The following is a 17,273-nucleotide window of genomic DNA, read 5'->3' as shown; positions in this document are numbered from 1 at the left end:
ATATATTATATATATATATATATATATATATATATATATATAATATATATATATATTATATATATATATATATATATATATATATATATATATATATATATATATATATATATATATATATATATATATATATATATATAATGAGTTGTTGTTTTGTTGATTGAGTATATAGTTCTTGTTCTTGCCATAATTCAAGAACCGTGAATCCGACTGATATGAAGCTTAAAGCTTTGAAAAGCTCATACAATGAGATATTGCATGGTGATGAGAGAGCATGAGCTAACCAAGAATTATTGGTAAAGGATAGTGATAATTGTATGCTTGGGTTATGTTTGACTTGTTTGTATGTGACAACTTGAATAACCTAAGAAAATGAGGAGCATGTTGTGAGTCGGATCTGTTGGTTCTATGTGTTGGCATCAATTTTGGTAAAACCTAGAGTTTTCACAAGGTGTCACAAGTGTTGTCTTGACATGAGATATCAGGATCCTGTAGGGTGTTTAAATAAGGGTTGTGCAGGATTTAGCTGAGATGTCAGACCCGATGTCAAGACATGTGTATAAAGAACATTTAGTCTGAATGTTATGTATTTTGTGATTGCGCTTTTCATGCTAATTTGTGTGTGATTGATGTGGAGATTGAACACGCCATTCAATCAGTAATTAAAACCAGATTGATTTATTTTCCAACAAGATATGATCAGCTGTCATAAGAAGATACGAAAGGAAAATAGATTTAGGGTTTTATGATGTCCAAGCCCATTCAAATGCTTCTATAAAAAGGCCATGTAAAACCTGTTTTTAACACATAACAGAAGAAGCGAAATAGTGAGAGAGAATAAGGGTTTTAGTCGTGTGTGCATTTGTGTAATGTGAGTCATTCATTCATCCTCTTGATGATTGAATTGGACTGACTTTTGAGTTGTAATTTGTCCACTCTAAGCTTTGAAGCATGAGTATGTGTTTACTTGGTTGAAGCTTTTAAGCAAGATCAAGTATGTGTTCTTGAAGAGTGTCTTCTTTCATTGTAATATTTGTTTTTACATCACTGTTGTGATTGAGGGGGAGTGAGTAGGATCTCTTATCTAAGAGTTCTTAGATAGAAGTCACACGGGTAGAGATTAGGTGAAAAGATTGTAACTTGAAGTTGTTTACTGAGAGTCTTTGAACTAATTCTGTTTAGTGGATTTCCTTCCTAGCTTGGTAGCCCCCAGACGTAGGTGAGTTTGCACATAACTGGGTTAACAATTGCTTGTGTCACTTGTACTATTGTTCTTTATCTTTTATCCTGTTTATATTGTTCACATATTAGTGTCGTGGCATTACCTTCGACATCTCATATCTGATACCAAAATTTCAATTGGTATCAGAGCAGGCATCCTGCTCTGTTTCTGGGTGAGATCTTGGGATGTTACTTTCTGGTACTATGGATAGATGCGGAGGATCTGTTCACAGACCACCAATTTTGGATGGATCTAACTATGACTACTGGAAACCTCGAATGGTAACCTTCCTGAAATCTTTGGATAATAAGGCTTGGAAGGCTGTTCTAACAGGTTGGGAACACCCAGTTATTACTAAGGAAGGAGAAGTTACAACTGATAAGAAGGCTGAGGAATAATGGACCAAGGAGGAGGATGAACTAACCCTTGGAAACTCTAAAGCATTGAATGCTATATTCAATGGGGTTGATAAGAACATCTTCAGACTGGTGAACAACTGTGAGGTGGCTAAAGATGCTTGGAATATTCTCAAAACCACTCATGAAGGTACCTCTAGAGTAAAGATGTCTAGATTGCAGCTGCTCACTACCAAGTTTGAAAATTTGAGGATGAAAGAAGATGAAAATATTCATGACTTTCATATGAATATCCTTGAAATTGCTAATGCCTCAGGAGCCCTGGGTGAGAAGATGTCAGATGAAAAACTAGTGAGGAAAATTCTCAGGTTACTTCCCAAGAGAATTGCCATGAAAGTGACATCCATAGAAGAATCTCAAGACATCTGCAATATGAGAGTGGATGAGCTAATTGGATCCCTCTAAACATTTGAGTTGGGAATGAGTGATGGATCTGAAAAGAATGTCAAAAGCATGGCCTTCATGTCAAACACTGAAGAGAAAGAGGAAGAAAGTGGTCAAGATACTGATGAAGATCTGGCAAATTATGTAGCATTACTGGGGAGACAGTTCAACAAACTCCTGAAAAAGATGGATGTAAGGTCTAAGTCTAATGTCAAGAACAACTCATTTGACATCAGTAGGTCCAATGATGCTGGAAGAAGAACAATATCTGATGAAAAGTACAAACAAGGAAAAGGAGTTCAGTGTCATGAATGTGATGGGTATGGACACATTAGAGCGGAATGTGGGACCTACCTCAAGAAACAGAAGAAGAGTCTTGCTGCTACTTGGTCTGATGAAAGTGAAACAGAAGGAGAGTCTGCCAATCTTGTGACTGCCTTGACTGGAAGATGGGGTTTTGATGAAGACTCAAGTGATGATGAAGTAACCTTTGATGAGTTAGCCACTACCTACAGAAATTTGTGTTACAGAAGTGAAGAAGTGTGTCAACAAGTGGAAAATCAGAAGAAATTGATAACATAAGTGGAGGATGAGAAGACAAAACACTTGGAAACCATCTCTAAGTTGAAGATTGAAGCAGTGTTCTTGAACTCCAAACTGGATGAGATGACAAAGTATATCAGAATGCTAAAGAGTGGATCTGACACCTTAGACAAAATCCTCCAAACTGGAAAAATGGCAGGAGACAAGTCTGGCCATGGGTTCAATGAATCCAAACCTGAGTGTAGTCACACTGGTAGCAAACCAAAGATGTCACGTCATGTGTCACAACATCATAAGGAAAGACAACATAAAGGAAAACACCAAAGATGGAGATGTGATTACTGTGGAAAATTTGGCCACATAAAACCATTCTACTTTAAGTTGTACGGCTATCCTAGTCCTTCTCATTATCAACCTAGACCCAAACACCACATCCCTGTCAACAGAAAACAATGGGTTCCTAGGACTGGTGCTACTAACCTGATAGCTCACACTTCCTTCAGAGTTTCAGCCAAAGAAGACTAGTATTTTGACAGTGGATGCTCCAGACACATGACTGGAAGCAAAAACCTGCTAATTGACCTTCATCCTCATGCCACCAGCTATGTAACCTTTGGTGATGGAGCAAAGGGTAAAATCAAGGGGATTGGAAAGCTAAACTGCCTTAGAGTCCCTAACCTTGACAATGTGCTACTTGTTAAAGGACTGACTGCAAATCTAATCAGCATCAGTCAACCGTGTGACCAAGGTCTAAATGTAAACTTCACAAAAACTGAATGTCTGATTACAAATAAAGAAAATGAAGTGATCATGAAAGGAGTCAGGTCTAAGGACAATTGCTATATGTGGAGTTCTCAAGAAATTGGTTATTCATCAATGTGTACTCTAGCCAAAGAAGAATAAGTGAAGCTATGACATCAGAAATTGGGCCATCTGCATCTTAAATGAATGAAGAGGATTATATTTGTTGAAGCTGTCAGAGGAATCCCAAACTTAAAGATTGATGAAGGAAGAGTTTGTGGGGAGTGTCAGATTGGAAAACAGACAAAGATGTCACATCAGAAGATCAAACATGACACCACTTCCAGAGTGCTGGAACTTCTCCACATGGACTTGATGGGACCTATGTAGGTGGAAAGTCTTGGTGGGAAAAAGTATGCTTATGTGGTGGTGGATGACTTCTCCAGATACACCTGGGTAAATTTTATAAGGGAAAATCTGATGTATTTGAGGTATTCAAAGATCTTTGCCTAAGACTTCAAAGAGAAAAAGAAAGTCAGGTTATCAGGATCAGAAGTGATCATGGGAAAGAATTTGAGAACAGAAAATTTGCTAGATTCTGTTCATCTAAAGGAATTAGTCATGAGTTCTCATCTCCCATTACCCCTCAGCAAAATGGTGTGGTAGAAAGGAAAAATAGAACTCTCCCAGAATCTGCCAGAGCTATGATTCATGCTAAGAAATTGCCCTACCACTTCTGGGCTGAAGCTATGAACACATCTTGCTATGTTCATAGTAGAGTAACCTTGAAGAAAGGGACTCCAACTACTTTATATGAAGTCTAGAAAGGAAGAAGACCTATTGTCAAATACTTCCATGTGTTTGGTAGTAAATGTTATATCCTGACTGATCGTGACCAAAGAAGGAAGATGGATCCCAAGAGTGATGAAGGAATATTTCTGGGTTACTCAACAAACAGCAGAGCATTTAGGGTCTTTAATTCTAGAACAAAAGTAATGATGGAATCTATCAATGTTGTGGTTGATGATCAATAAACTGATGTCACAGACGATGTTGAGACATCTCTAAATGATGCCCCAACTGATTTCCCAAACAAAAGTAATGAGAGTGAACCCACTCAAGCTGAACCTGAAGCTGACAAAATTAATAAGGGACCCTCTATCAGAATTCAGAAGGATCATCCTAAATATCTCATTATAGGAGACCCAAATAAAGGGGTCACAACTAGATCAAGGGAAGTGATCTCACATGGTTGTTTTGTGTCCAAGATTGAGCCCAGGAATGTCAAAGAAGCCTTAACTGATGAATTCTGGATCAATGCCATGCAGGAAGATTTAGGCCAATTCAAGAGAAATGAAGTGTGGGAACTGGTTCCAAGACCTGAAGGAATAAATGTTATTGGAACTAAGTGGGTCTACAAGAATAAATCTGATGAACAAGGGGTGGTTACCAAAAATAAAGCAAGATTGGTAGCACAAGGATACACTCAAGTTGAAGGAGTTGACTTTGATGAAACATTTGCCCCTGTAGCTCACCTGGAGTCCATTAGACTATTGCTTGGAGTGGCATGCATTCTGAAGTTTAAACTGTTCCAAATGGATCTAAAAAGTGCCTTCTTGAATGGTTACTTAAATGAGGAAGTGTATATTGAACAACCTAAAGGGTTTATACCCAAATCTTCCAAAGCATGTGTATAAGTTGAGGAAAGCCCTCTATGGGCTGAAACAATCCCCCAGAGCTTGGTATGATAGACTCACAATGTTTCTCATTGAAAATGGATATAGAAAGGGAGGCATTGATAAGACCTTATTTGTCAAAAATGAAGGAGGAAAACTCGTGGTGGCTCATATATATGTGGATGATATTGTGTTTGGTGGGATGTCAAATAAGATGGTCGAACATTTTGTTAAACAAATGCAGTCTGAATTTGAAATGAGCCTTGTTGGAGAGCTGACCTATTTTCTTGGGCTACAAGTCAAGCAGATGAAAGATTATATCTTTCTATCTCAAAGCAAATATGCCAAAAATATTGTTAAGAAGTTTGGCATGGAGAATTGATCACACTGAATTACACCGTGTTTTTGACTCGGATTTCACATGTTTATTAGGACTTTATCATCATTTTGTTTGTATTATGCTCTCTTTTCTCTTGTTTTCAGATATTTAGCACTTTCAGACTCTTTTGAAAGAAACGAAGCAAAAAGACCTAAAATTAGGGTTTTTCGGCAAAATTACACACATGGCGTTCCACATGGCGGCCGCTATAGAAGAAGCCATGAGTCATCAGCCCTCAACTAGGAGGTAACCGCAACATTCCCATGATCCACCCCGTTTACACACATGGCGGGCGCCACCTTTGGTAATCACGTTCCCACTAAGGAGAAGTTGGAGGGCACCATGGTCTTTGCAAGCTGGTGAAATCCTCTATAAATAGTTCGTTCCATTTCACTTTTAAATCATCCAACTTAGTTTTACAACACTAAGCATATATTTATCATTTGTAATAGCGGTAATCCGTCACATCGAGGGGTTATCACACCTTAGTGAGATTGAGTTGGGTCACTTCGAGTTGCTATCGTCTTTAGCTTCAGGAGTCGGAGGTTTATTTTTGTACCAGAATCGAAGCCTCCGTTTGGAGCAGGTTCTTATTTATCGCTTTATTTATTTATTTCCCGCACTCGCTTTACTTTATTTATTTCCCGCACTCGCTTTACTTTATTTATTTTCTGGCCTCGCTTTATTTTATTTATTTTCAGCATCGCTTTACTTTATTTATTTTCCGCACTCGCTTTACTTTATTTATTTTCCGCACTCGCTTTACTTTATTTACTTTACGCACTTTACTTGCTCTCCACGCCTCACATTTTAAAACAAATTTTTCATCATGATTAACACCGTTGTGTTTGTTTGTGTTACCATGTCTGGCTAAATCTTTTAAAGGTTAGAATGTAAGGATCGCGGTTAAAGTAATGTTTCACATATTGAATCTGTAGAAATACTTCAAGGTTGTTTTAATTTTTAACTTGAGTTTTCTAAAACAAACTTGGTTAGTTTTAATTATTCGAGGAGTGCGAAAGCACCCTGGCCTAGTAACTAGGAATTTTTATCACTTTAAGGAAAAACTATTTTTGAAATTGTTTTCGGACGCGTTGATAGATTTAAAATCAGGAAACTCCTTGGGTAAACTTTCCAAATCAAAATCACTTTTCAACTAAGTTTACGAGTCTCATTTCTTAAAAATAAGTTTACTACTTTAACGTTCTGCGCGCCTTTTATAAGTGACAATAAAAGGCCTTAATTTAAGGGTAAACTCGATTCTGAATACGCGAAAGCGACAGTTCCTGTTAAATGGATTCTTTTCAAGAGTAGAAAATATTGCCTCATAAGTAGTTCTATTTAGACAATCGAAACATCACTTAACTGACGTGAATTACATTCAACCTGTATTTACCTGCATTTATTATTTATCGTTATTTTGCAAACCCAATATCTCTTTTATACCGCCTTAGATGAACACCGTAACGATAGTAATCGATAGATTGACGATTGGTCTTTGTGGGATTGATATTCTTTTATATTACTTTGACGTAATTCGTGCACTTGCGAATCACCTACGATCAAGTTTTTGGCGCCGTTGTCGGGGACCAACTTCGTCAAATTTCGTACCCTGTTGTTACACCATATAGACTAAGGCATTATTAGTCGGTAAATGCGAAGAACCCGTAGTACCGGAAATTTAGTAGATCCTTTAGCGGAACCCGAACATTATACTCGTACACGCCTCTTACTCATCTGAATTAAGAAAGCTATGACCGAGAATCGCGATAGGAGACCTCTTAAGGAACTTGCCCAACCCTCTGACGAGGAATCTAGTTCGAGTATAGTAAACCCCCTTATTTCTGCTAACAATTTCGAACTAAAACCGTCTTTGTTGCAATTAGTGCAACAAAACCAATACGCAGGTCTCGCTACTGAGAACCCGAATCAACATTTAAAAGTTTTTATCCAACTAGCCGACACCTTTAAATCTAACGACGCTTCACCCGATGCGATCCGTTTAAGATTATTTCCTTTCTCCCTCAGGGATAGAGCACATTCATGGCTAGATTCACTTCCAGCTAATTCAATAACTACTTGGGAAGACCTTAGGAGAGTATTCCTTGCTAGATATTTCCCCCCTAGTAAGACTGTTGTTCTTCAAAACCAAATAACTATATTTACCCAAAACCAAGGAGAATCGCTTTTTGAAGCTTGGGAGAGATATAAAGAGCTATTAAGAGTCTGCCCACACCATGGCCTAGAACAATGGATGATCGTTCATACCTTCTACAATGGACTCCATTATAACACCAAGATGAGCATCGACGCTGCCGCAGGTGGCTTTCTGATGAACAAACCTTATCCAGAGGCTTGTGACCTAATTGAGGATATGGCCCAAAACCATTACCAATGGGGAACTGAACGAGCATCAATAGAGAAAAAGGAGACCCAAGGTGGAATACATGAGGTAAGCTCTCTAGACATGATGCAGGCGAAAATGGACGCTTTAGCCCTTAGGATCGAACATATGTCTACAAACACTCACATCGTAGCAGTAGTCCATACAGAGTGCGAACTCTGTGGATCTAAAGGACACAATTTGGCGGAGTGTGACCTTTTGAACGAACTGAATACCGAGCAAGTGAATTACGTCCAAGGTAACCCATTTTCAAACACTTACAACCTTGGATGGAAGAATCATCCAAATTTCTCGTATAAAAACCAGAACCCTATCCAAAATCATGCACCTCAAAGACCGCAAGGTTATCAAGCCCAAAAACCAAACCAACCTATGCAAGTTGTGCCCCAGAAGTCTAACCTTGAGAAAATCATGGAGAGCTTTATATCGGGCCAGACTCAGCAAAACATAGAATTCCTAAACCAGAACATTCACATAAACGAACTTATAACGCAATTAGGAACCAAGGTTGATCAGATAATCACTCACAACAAGATGCTTGAAACCCAGATCTCACAGGTAGCACAAAACCAAGCCCCACAAACTACACCTGGAGGCCAATTCCCTGGACAACCTCAACCAAACCCTCGAGGGCAAGCTAACGCTATCTCGTTACGAAGTGGGACCGCTTACGAAGGGCCTAAGAACCCAGCAATGAGCGAGTCCAAAACTTCTAAAGGAAATAAACCTACCAACCAAGAAGAGGAACCGGAGGAACCCGAGAAACAAACCAACCAAGAAGGTGAAGCCAAGGATAAAACTTACAAACCACCACCCCCGTACAAACCACCAATCCCATATCCTCAAAGACTTAAACAAACCAAAGTCAATAACCAATACCAAAATTTTATAAAAGTGATAGAAAATCTTCATGTAGAGATTCCTTTCACCGAAGCTATCACCCAAATTCCGTCTTACGCCAAATTTCTCAAAGACATCTTAACCAACAAGCGTAGGCTCGATGATCCAAAACCCTTGGAATGCAACTTTATTTCCGAGGATAAACTTGCTAAGAAGGAGAAAGACCCTGGTAGTTTTTCTATACCTTGCATTTTAGGGAGTCATGTGATCGGCAAAGCTTTCCTAGACTTAGGCGCTAGTGTAAGTTTAATGCCCTTAGCTGTATGTAAAAGGTTAAACCTAAGAGAATTGCAACCAACTAAGATGTCCCTACAATTAGCCAATAGGTCTGTTAAGTATCCTGTAGGAATTTTAGAAGACATCCCAGTTAGGATCGGTCAACTTTATATCCCAACAGACTTTGTGGTCATGGATATCAAAGAAGACGAAGATATCCCTATTCTTTTAGGTAGACCATTCTTATCAACAGTCGAAGCTATAATAGATGTCAAAAGAGGGAAATTAACCTTCGAAGTAGGGGATGAAAAGATCGAGTTCATTCTTTCGAAATTCTTGATGGCACCAATTCTAGGAGACAAATGTTATGCGATCGATATCATAGATGAGTGCATAAGAGAATTTGATCGAGGAGAACCCGAGATCGAACCATTTTCAAACCCGAATGGAAGGATGACGAGCTAGAGGAAACGGAACCTCACACTAACGAATGTCTGGATCTTACTCCAGACCCTTCACCAAATTCTCAGAAACCAGCCCAAGAACTTAAGGAACTACCCAAGAACCTAAGATATGAGTTTTTGGATGAAGAAATGAACTGCCCAGTAATAGTTAGTGCCACCTTAAATTAAGACGAGACGAATCGACTCTTGAATGTTTTAAGAAAGTACCCATCTGCCTTAGGGTACAACATCTCTGATTTAAAAGGTATTAACCCATATGTGTGTATGCACATGATCTCACTAGAGGAGGATTCAAAACCTTCCAGAGAACATCAGAGAAGAATCAACCCTGTAATGAGCGAGGTGGTGAAGAAGGAAGTCCTTAAACTATTGGAAGCTGGTATAATCTATCAGATTTCTAATAGTAAGTGGGTAAGTCTTGTACATGTGTTACCCAAGAAGGGAGGCATCACAGTCGTGTAGAACGAAAAGGGAGAGCATCTCGCTAAACGCATAGAAGGAGGATGACGTATGTGCATAGATTATAGGAAGCTCAATAAGGCAACTAGGAAAGACCATTTCCCCCTTCCATTCATAGATAAAATGCTGGAGTGTCTTGCCAGGCACTCTTACTTTTGTTATCTTGATGGATATTCTGGATTTTTCCAAATACCCATTCACCCCGAGGATCAAGAGAAAACAACCTTTACCTGTCCTTACGGGACGTTTGCTTACAGACGAATGTCGTTTGGACTCTGTAATGCGCCAGCTACTTTCCAACGTTGTATGATGTCAATCTTCACAGATTATCTCAACTGAATCATGGAAGTATTCATGGACGACTTCTCGGTGTGTGGATTAGACTTTGAAGACTGCCTTATTAACCTTGAGAAATCCTAGAGAGATGCGTAGAAGTTAACCTTGTGTTAAACTGGGAGAAGTACCACTTTATGGTTAAAGAAGGCATAGTGTTAGGACATATAATATCTGAAATAGGCATTGAGGTCGATAAAGAAAAGATAGAAGTTATAGAAAACCTTAACCCTCCTAAGACAGTTAGAGAAGTCCGTAGTTTCCTTGGACACGCCGGTTTCTACCGACGCTTCATAAAAGACTTCTCTAAAATAACAAAACCCCTGACTGGCCTTCTGATGAAAGACATTGAATTCATTTTCAATTAGAAATGCATCGAGGCCTTTAACCGTTTAAAGCAAGCATTAATTTTAGCACCCATTCTACAAACCCCGGATTGGACTAAACTCTTCGAAATAATGTGTGATGCTAGGGATTTCGTTATAGGATCTGTTCTAGGGCAAAGAAAAGATAAGAAACTACACGTAATATATTACGCTAGTAGAACCCTAGATGCCACTCAATTAAATTATACAACAACAGAGAAGGAACTCCTAATTGTAGTTTTCGCAATCGATAAATTTAGGTCTTATCTTGTAGGATCTAAGATTATAGTCTATACAGACCATGCAGCTATCCGTTACCTTCTAAGTAAAAAGGATGCAAAACCTAGATTACTCAGGTGGATCCTTTTGCTACAAGAATTCAACTTAGATATTAGAGACAAAAAAGGAACAGAAAACGTAGTTGCTGACCATCTTTCCAGATTAGAGCATTTAAAGCCAAAATGTTTACCTATAAATGATGACTTCACCTATGACAGACTGATAGCTAAGATAGATACCGCTCCCCTTGAACCTGATAGAGACAACCCTGGGACGATTTCAGAAATTAGCAGAGTACCATAGTACGCTGATTTTGTGAACTATCTAGCCACTGATATCATACCACCTGACCTCAACTATCAACAGTAGAAGAAGTTCTTTAAAGATACAAGACACTTCTATTGGGACGAACCACTCCTTTTAAAAAGAGGAACTGATAACATATTTCGACGTTGCGTCCCAGAAGAAGAAGTCAGAAACATCATAGAACATTGTCACTCTTCATCCTATGGTGGACATTCAAGCACATCCAAGACATACGCTAAGATCCTTCAAGCTGGTCTTTATTGGTCGACATTATGGCGTGATGTCCATGCTTATATTGTCCGATGTGACCGGTGCCAGCACGCTGGAAACATCTCAAGATGTGACGAAATGCCTTTGAAGAACATCCAAGAAGTAGAACTATTTGACGTTTGGGGTATTGATTTCATGGGACCTTTTCCATCTTCATTATGAAACAAGTACATTTTGGTAGCAGTTGACTATGTGTCCAAGTGGATAGAAGCTATAGCCGCACCCACCAACGACACAAGAGTAGTCATTAAGATGTTCAAGAATAATATGTTTCCCAGATTTGGAGTGCCACGACTTGTCATAAGTGATGGTGGATCACATTTTATATCCCGGATATTTAATAAACTCTTAAGGAAATATGGAGTAAAACACAAAGTAGCAACACCATATCACCCCCAGACTAATGGTCAAGTGGAAGTATCAAACAGAGAGATTAAGCAGGTCTTAGAGAAAACTGTATCAATATCTAGAAAATATTGGTCTGAAAAGCTAACAAAAGCATTGTGGGCTTACAGAACTGCTTACAAAACCCCTATTGGAACTACACCGTACCAGTTGGTCTACGGGAAGTCATGCCACTTACCTTTTGAACTCAAGCACAAGGCATATTGGGTTATAAAGACCCTAAATTTGGATTACCTAGCGTCTGGCAAGAAGTGAATCCTTGATATTCACAAATTGGAGGAACTCCGCCAGAACGCCTACGAGAATGTCGTTATATACAAAGAGAGAACTAAAGCTTGGCACGACAAAAGGATTGTAAAAAAGGAATTTAATATAGGCGACTCTGTTCTTTTCTTCAATTCGAGATTACGACTTTTTCCAGGTAAGCTGCGTTCGAGATGGACAGGCCCCTTTGAGGTTTCCAAAATCCTAAACCCTAAATCCTAAACCCTAAAATCTGGAGCAGTTGAAATCCGAAATAGTTCATGTAATCCGTTCGTGGTAAATGGACAAAGACTGAAGCAATACCAAGGAGGTGACATACCCACAGAATGTCATGACTAAACTCTGACCGACCCTCCAGTTCCTACCTCTAACATATGAAGTTCGAATCGTCAAGCTAACGACGTTAAACAAGCGCTGCATGGGAGGCAACCCATGATTTCTTTTCCTTTACTTTTACTATTTTCAATTTATTTGTTTTATATATATGTATATCTATGTGGAGACTAACAGTTATAATATTTGTGATTTCAGGTGTCCTCTATTTCTAATCTAACTTTTCAGGAATGGAGAATATCGATACTATGCCAGTAATCTTTCGTGACCCAGTTCAAGATCAGCGCTACGCCATGCTTTCATAGCGCCCAATGCTGCCTACCAGATATCCCGACTCGAGTTGCATGGAGGCATTAGGCATTGAGCCTAGTGTCAGGCATTTGTGCAATCAGTTGCAGTGGGATGAATACATTGATGCTATGCACGTGACTTACAGGAACCTGACTTTGGAGTTCCTGAGCTCGCTTATCTACGAGCCCTATGTTGGTCACGCCGGTGATGGAGGATACATTAATTTCAGGTTGTTTGGGGCAGAATACACCTTCAACTACAAGCATTTCGGTGATTTGTTTGGATTTCAGACTGCCTATGATGCTTCATCTGAGCTCCCCATGAGCTATTTTCTGAGTCGAGACGTCGAGAAGTATTGGAGTGATATTACATGTGGAGGTAGTCCTGACCCTTCCACCCAAGTCTCCAATAAGATTCACAACCCTGCTTTCCGATACCTCCAGATGATCATTGCCCACACCTTCCTGGGGAAGAGTGACCCTGATACGCATGTGAGTGCTGAAGAGATCTTCTTCATGTACTGTACCACTCAGTCACACCTGGTAGATTGTGGAGCTTTCTTGATCGAGAGTCTATATCTTAATGCTTGCTCTGTTGCGAGCCCTATACATGTTGGAAGCACGGTGACTCATATAGCCTCAGCCCTGGGACTCGATAGAAGACTATCTCACCTGACGTCTTACTGCAGCTACACCTTGATGGATATTGATTTCTGTCTGGACCGTGGCCTCATGAGGAGATCTTCTTTCCAACCAAATCAATATAGGTTGTTAATTGAAGGTGAGACCATTCACTACTTCACTTTACCTGACCCTCAGGTGACTTGTGTTATTAATCAGGCCAACTGGGCCTACGCCATAGAAGGGCAGGGAGAGACAGTAGACACGCCGAAGATCGCACCGATCAGAATCAAAGTCCGCACCAACAATCTGAATCTCTAAACACCAAGCATGCAGTCCGAATTGGTTAAGCTTCGAATGGAGATAGCCGAGCTTCGCCAGGAGCTTGCTGACGTTGCCTTGCAGGTCGAAGTATCAGTTGCATCGCATGACACCGAGACTGATATGCTGCATGATGAGATTGCCGATCTCCGACGCCAGATCGCAGAGCTTCGAGGATACGAAGTCGAGGAGACTCCACTGTACCCTGAGCATTGATGCCATCATGAACCAAGAAATACCGTTTGAATTTCCCTATTTTCCCGTTATTTACTATTCATGCTTATTTTTATTGTTTCCTTTGACATTATGCCTGCTTTAACTTTCCTAAGATCTCTGGACTCGTGAATTATTATTGACTATATATATATATATATATATATATATATATATATATATATATATATATATATATATATATATATATATATATATATATATATATATATATATATATATATATATATATATATATATATATATATATATATATATATATATATATATATATATATATTATAATTATTATGTTTTTTATGTTCATTTTGTTTTATTTTGTTTTATCTTTACTTTACTCTTTTATTTTGTCTTATTTTATTTTGTTTTGTTTTATTTTATTTTGTTTTACTTTATTTTATTTTATTTCGTTTTATTTTGTTTTATCAAGCTTAAATCAAAAACAAAAAACAACATTCATGGATATCTATATGCATCCCCCTTTACAAAAATGAAGACAAAAGGACAAAAGCCCAAGTAGCAAACACCAAGCCGACCCCACCAAATCCGAAGACATGACGGGTGCCATGACGTAACGGGTAGATTTCTCTTTTTCTCCATTTATACCTTCTTCAACCTCTCCAAACCTATTTTCTTCTTCTCCAAACTCCACCAAAGTTCACAAAAGATTCCCAACCTTCTCATTTTCACTACAAGCCATTACAATTTCCCAACTTCACTTCTCCATTTCTCCACCAAAAATCCATTAAACTCCAGTTTTTCATTTCTTTTCTATAAATTCTCATTTTTCTCTACAATTACCATTAATGGTCGGAATGGAGTTTAACAACATCATTCTTCGTGGAGGAAAGCCCGGTGAGCGACAAAACAAGATTTTGCAAAGATTGCAAACTCGGGAGATCCTCGCTACCAGGTATGTCGACGAAGACTGTTTGTACACTTTAGGCACATACCATAGTGTTTTCCACATGCTTGATAATTTAGGATTACACGATGTTTTTGCTAGTAAAGCACCCACCTACGGTAGGCTCACTAGGGAATTTTTGAGTTCCCTAATTTACACTTTTTACCCCGTCACTGCTAGCATGGTAGGTACCGTCTATTTTAGAATGTTTAATGTAGAATACGAGTACACTACCGATGCTTTAGTCGATTTGCTCGGAATGCCTTATGGTGAAGGTGCTATCTGTGAGACACCCTTGGATACTGAATGGGTACTCGAGGCATTTACTTTTAGGAACAAATTATCTAATGTGAATGTCACTTCCTTTGAAGGAATTTTTGCTTCTAATATCCATAACCTGGCCATACGTATTTTTCGATACCTCTTGGCATGTACTATATTTGGCCGGGAAAATTCTATCAAACTAAATGCCCAAGAATTACTGTTTTTACAGGGTTGCCTCACTAATCGCAGGATCAATCTTGTTCCTTTCATGTTGGCCCATATGTCAGCCATCCTTACAAAGGTAGGAACCATCTCTTTCGGTGGTTTGATTACCTCCATTGCTAGAGCGTTGAATCTACACACTAAGTTAGCCACCTTAGAACCACTCCCTCACCGTACCATTAACTTGAAGTTTTTGAAAGATATGAAATTATGCAAGATGCGGCGAGAAGGTGGTTTTTACCTCATGATACATGGTGCAGCTGTACCCAGTGTTGTCCTACCTTGCTCTCAGCGTACAAATGTGCGATATGCGAGGAACTGGACATACGATCTTGATGCTCCACCCTTTACCGGTCCTTGGCCACCTAACGTTCCTATGGATGATGGGCAAGGGACCGATGATGAGTATGACCGGCGCGACCAGTCACCTGCTCATGATATTCCTGATGCATCACCTACACACATCACACCTTCTTCCTCTAACCCTTTTGCAGGTACCACTCCCGGTTTCTACATCACCGAGGTGATGTGGCGTGAGCACCTGGCTCGTGAGGAAAGGCGTGACACCCTCCTGAATACCATAAACCAACAATTGTCAGATAATATGAGTTTTATGGTAGCTTCCCAGCAACGTAGTGAGCAAGCACATCGACTGTCACTGAGTCCTTGCTTGCGATCACTAATGAGCAGCAACTCCAGCGACAAGCTAATGAGTGTCACTTCACTCTCATCGAGGCCACTCAAGGATCTCTCCTAGGTTGCTCTCAGCAGCTGCAGGAAGGACTTAGTACTCGAACCAGACGTCGTCGACCCAGGCATCCTGACCAGGGCGGTAATAGTGACGGTACTGGTGCTCACCCCTAGTTCTCTCTCTCTCTCTCTCTCTCTCTCTCTCTCTCTCTCTCTCTCTCTTCCAGGTTACTCCTACCCTATCTCATATTGAAACATTGAGGACAATGTTCGATTTAAATATGGGAGGAAATTTTATCGCTTTTCATCTTTCCTTTATTTTTATTGCTTTTTATCGCTTTCCTTTACTTTTATCGCTTTTTACCGTTTTCCTTTAATTTTAGTATGTTTTGTTTATTTTAGTTGTTTGTATTTCCTTTCAATAAAATAACATGTGTCTGACGAGTCATCTGTGTAGTGTATCCTTATTTCCCCCATTTCTTTAACCTTACCAAAAACAATTTAACAAAGAAAACAGTATATCTTGAACATTCAGGCTATAAGACAAGTTTATAACAGGATGTAAAAGACTTGGGAATTTTTTTTCTAAAAATCGGTATTGTCTTAACACCTTAGACTTCATGATTATAAGAGTCGATCCCGATACCCCATATGTTGTAGCCCCAATTTTTGTTCCAAATAAGTCCTTAAGTAGTTTATCCTTGCAGTCAGCTCCGGCTTAAGCATGCTCTACGTAGGGACCGATGAAAATAAGTGAATGATCACAAAAATTCCTGCTTTGTTCTCAAATCGCATGAAAATCCGGGCTAGGTGACTCTCATGCGGTCATTTAACCCAGCAAAATAAAAACATATGCGGAACATGCAGAAGAAAAATAAAATATAATAAGCCTATTTGTTTGTTGGTTCAGAGGCATCCGGTGCTGAACTTGGTATGGTGGATTACGATCCAATCCCCCACAACTGCAAATTGGGTTAAATAAAGGGGTTACACCAACTTATGTACCGGAGCCCCATGCTTAGAAAAATAAAAAATAAGCCCATTTGCTTGTTGGTTCAGAGGTATCTAGTGCTGAACTTGGTAGGGTGGATTACGATCCAATCCCCCACGACTGCAAATTGGGTTGAATAAAAGGGTTACACCAACTTATGTACCAGAGCCCCATGCTTAAGATCATAATCACTAACTGGTCACTTTACTATGAGTATGTAGGATAACAGGCTTAATGTGATTGCACCTGAACAAAAAGGACTTTAAGAAAACAAAAAGAAGGCTTAGATATGATGGGGTGATGTGGATTGATTTGTATAGGAACGAAGCCTACGACCGCATTTGCGGGAAGTGTCACTACAATATCCTTAGTTCGAT

At 39.3% G+C, this 17,273-nt stretch overlaps 1 non-coding gene across 1 annotated transcript; it reads right to left on the bottom strand.

The window, feature by feature from the left end:
- Positions 1 to 7,498: 7,498 nt before the first annotated feature.
- Positions 7,499 to 7,605, bottom strand: LOC127116160 (small nucleolar RNA R71). The gene has a single exon (XR_007801139.1). It is a non-coding gene; the product is annotated as a small nucleolar RNA R71 (small nucleolar RNA).
- Positions 7,606 to 17,273: the final 9,668 nt, after the last annotated feature.

Source organism: Lathyrus oleraceus, chromosome 1 (genome assembly GCF_024323335.1).
Source record: "Lathyrus oleraceus cultivar Zhongwan6 chromosome 1, CAAS_Psat_ZW6_1.0, whole genome shotgun sequence".
Classification (NCBI taxonomy): domain Eukaryota; kingdom Viridiplantae; phylum Streptophyta; class Magnoliopsida; order Fabales; family Fabaceae; genus Lathyrus; species Lathyrus oleraceus.
This window is presented reverse-complemented; position numbering and strand designations above follow the sequence as displayed.